Source organism: Pseudophryne corroboree, chromosome 1 (genome assembly GCF_028390025.1).
Source record: "Pseudophryne corroboree isolate aPseCor3 chromosome 1, aPseCor3.hap2, whole genome shotgun sequence".
In the NCBI taxonomy this organism is placed as follows: domain Eukaryota; kingdom Metazoa; phylum Chordata; class Amphibia; order Anura; family Myobatrachidae; genus Pseudophryne; species Pseudophryne corroboree.
Genome location: NC_086444.1, coordinates 1,227,599,753 through 1,227,603,499, shown reverse-complemented (window position 1 = coordinate 1,227,603,499; position 3,747 = coordinate 1,227,599,753). Strand labels below are relative to the sequence as shown.

The following is a 3,747-nucleotide window of genomic DNA, read 5'->3' as shown; positions in this document are numbered from 1 at the left end:
TAATGCTTGAACATGTGTGTTTGTTTTAAAACCTCAAAATGTATTTGTTTTAAGTAAAAACTTAAAAGCGGGGCAATTTTTAAAACATTAAATTATTTTAAAATTGCCAAGTACTGAATCTCTGCAATATCTGAGTCCAAAATCTTTTAGGTATAAACTTTATTGTGTGCCACATCAAGTACATTTTGATATTCAACTAAAAATCATGAATATAGAAGCTCTTAAGCTTATTTTTTTTTTGGAAACCAAACCAAATAGATGCTTACAGTACATTAATGGTTTTCACTGGTTCATTTGACAAAAAACATGGTAATAATGTTGGGGTCACTTTTTCCACAGTCACACAGACCAGCCGCCCAGACAGGCCTCAGACCAGTCAGGATGATGGTGGTATTGCAGGTAAGTCTTCACTGTAGTCACATATTCTGAAAACACATAGAAGTACAAAATAATAATGCTAAATTTTGCACCTAGGTTCTGCTTCTGGAAGCCGACCTCCTGTAAGGCGCCCATCACAGGGCTTGGGACACTTACCCAGGAGGCCAACTAAGACACGGCGTCTTGGCTCTGATTCTGCACCTCCATCATCCCCACCCAGGCGAAGACTATCGGCAGTGTCACCCCAGCCACCACTGGCACTATTGGCGAGTTCGCAGAGTGATGAGCCCAGATCACCTCAGTTATCTGGTGAGTAAAAACATAAATTAAACACATAAGCAATAATATACACAGTACACTTAAGATGTTGTTAGTTGGTTTGGAGTTTACATGTTTTCCTCAACAAGCAATGTGATGTCACGTCTTCAATTGCTCAAGGTGCTTTATTAAAAATAGATAAGGTCTTAGTGGATGGTCTAGACAACCTATTTGTATGAAAAGAACAGATTTGAGTATACATTAAGCACACACACGTTCACATTTTTCAAAAATATGAAGACAAATAAATTTTGGGCCCAAAAAAAAAACCTATTACAGTGTTCACACATCGCCCCTGTCCAGTATGTAGATGGCTTACTTGCTCAGCTCCTCTGGACTATACAGGTAAGTAGTCTATATCGTGGTGAGGGGAGGGAATCTAACAGTGTAATGTTGTGGAGGGAAGTTAGTTAGGTGAGGAATATGCTAATTTGCCAATGTTTGCGCCTGTGTTGTTTTTTTTATCACAAAATGTTAACAATTTTTTAAGTTGCAAAAAACAAGAGCTACTAATGCAAAAATGTAGTTTTAGGAATGTAATAATGTGTTGCATTAGCCTTGACAAATTCTAAAAATTACAACATTGCATGTTGCCTACCCCATACAGAGCACAACCTGATGTCCGCCGAGGACCAGCAGGGACCAGAACAACAGCCATCCTTCACACTGCAATTAACAGCTGTGGATCCAAGCATGCCAATCCAGTTGCAGGATATACCCCAACCATCCAGCAGTCCACAACTGCCACAAGCTCCGCCCCCAAGCCAAATTCCGGACGATTTTTGGGCAAGTTGGACAAGCCAACAGGCCCAAAGCAATGCCACCCTGACCCAACATACACAACACCTTGCCAGTCTGCCCCATCATCTACCGCGTATTAGTCGCAACTCGGGCAGACTAATAGTACAAGTAGGGAGAATGGCTACCTCTATGGAGCAAATTAGGGCAGAAAACAGCCAAATGAATGCTAATTTATCCCGCATTATAGATGAACAACAGCGACATCAGCAGGCACTAGTTCAGATAATTCAACACAATCAAGTGGTGAATGAGGCCTTATCCAGGATTGTAGCCAGCCACACTGCTACAAACACTCAGCTGATTGCCAGTTTAAATAATCTGAGCAGCAATATTGCTATGATGGGTGCTCAGCAAGTTACCTCCAGCTCGGGAACCACGACCCCTGTTCAAACGCCAGTAACCTCCCCTGTCCGGCGTTCATCAAGAGCACGTGCCAGTGAGCCAGCACCCAGCACACACAAAAGAAAAAAATAACATAAAACTTTTTGTGCAAATAAATAAAAGAATTTGTTAAAAAAACACATTCCTGTGTCCGTCTCCAAAATTTAAGAAGCTGGTCTGTATGTATGTAGTTATGTTTTTCAAGGGTAATGACTGTAAATGTTTTGTTAGCATCAACTAAGCACAATGGACACACCACTATAAACAACAAACAGTAAGTAACAGAACACACAATAGAAAGTAGAGCAAAGTGTTTAGTGAAGGATAATTACAGCATAATAAAACTTACCTGTAAAATATCGCAGGATCACTTCTTGACGTACCTGCCTCCCTACAATTGTACTCACACTGTCACCAGATGTATCTAACTCCTCTGCTTGCTGACTGCTTTCTCCCTCACCATGTGCCAGATGTTGACTTAAACACAGATTATGGAGAAAACAGCAGCAGAACACAATTCGAGTCACCTTTGAGGGACTATACAACAAAAGGCCACCAGATTTATCAAGACACCGAAAACGTGACTTCAGCACCCCAAAACATCTTTCTATCACATTCCGCGTAGCCTTATGTGCATGATTATAACTGTGTTCAGCAGGAGAATCAGGTAGGGACAATGGAGTAAGGAGCCAAGAGTAGCAGCCGTAACCCCCATCACCTGAAAAACATATATAGTCAACATTAGGACATATGTTAGATTATTCTCTCACCTCCTCCAAAATCTAGGCTGTGGTTAAAAGACATACACACATAACATTTTCAACATACCCAACAGCCAGCCATCAGGCATTTGTCCCTCCTCAAATTTATCGAAGAGCGATGACTGACTGAGGATGAAGGAGTCATGGCAGGCACCAGGGTAACCTGCAACAACACTCATAATTTTTAAGTTTGCATCACAGACCACCTGGACATTAGTTGATTGATCCATATGCCTATTAGTATATATATACTGGCGGCCCTTAGGTGATCTCAGCTGAACGTGTGTGCAATCTATGGCCCCCAGCACATTGGGCATGCCAGCAAGCTCATAGAAAGCTACCCTGACAGCACTCCACTCCGACTCCTCAGTAGGGAAGCAGATTGAGGCTTTAATGTGTGGCTCCAACACATCCAAAACCTGAGTGGACATTAAATAAGCTAAGGTGAGTGTCATGTTAGGTATTCTCTACAATACTGTGGTGTTTCAACTTACACAAGCAACACTTAGCCATAACCGCATATGTATTTTTAGACTCACCTGCATCAAAGATTTTGAAAAGGTGGGCTGTGAGATCCCAATGACGTCGCCTGCCACAGCCTGGAAGCTCCCAGTAGCCATAAAGTGTAACACAGCCAGGAGTTTGTGTAGGCCTGAGACAGAGCGAGAGCGTGCTGTCTCAGGGTCTATGCCCAGTTTGACAAGGTCATACAGGTGGAAAATGTTGGTTCTATTTAGGCGGAACATCTGTATGACCCTATCATCGGACAATGCATTTAGGTTTAAACGACCTCTAAAAAAACGAGGCTGGCGCAGCCTCCGCGGTACCTGGACAACCTGTTGGCCATGTTCACTTACCTGGTCCTGATTCCTGGAATTCTCATGGAGCAGTCTAACGTATCCCACAGCCAACAAAAATCCATTGCCACACACCACAGCCGCCATTTCAGAGTGAGAGAAGTTCAGAATGTGCCTGAAACACTTTTATAGGGCCAAAAAAACAGGTGTGAGTAATGGATAATTCAGTTCACATGTAAACGCGGTTTTCAAAGGCTGGCGCGTTTTTTTTTAGGAAAAAAATGCGAATCGTAATTTTTCGCGGCCGCGAA

The 3,747-nt window shown here is 42.4% G+C and overlaps 1 long non-coding RNA gene across 1 annotated transcript; it reads left to right on the top strand.

The window, feature by feature from the left end:
* Positions 1 to 319: 319 nt before the first annotated feature.
* Positions 320 to 1,691, top strand: LOC135027893 (uncharacterized). The gene is made up of 3 exons (XR_010224325.1): positions 320 to 399; positions 475 to 687; positions 1,304 to 1,691. It is a non-coding gene; the product is annotated as an uncharacterized LOC135027893 (long non-coding RNA).
* The last annotated feature ends 2,056 nt before the right edge of the window (positions 1,692 to 3,747 follow it).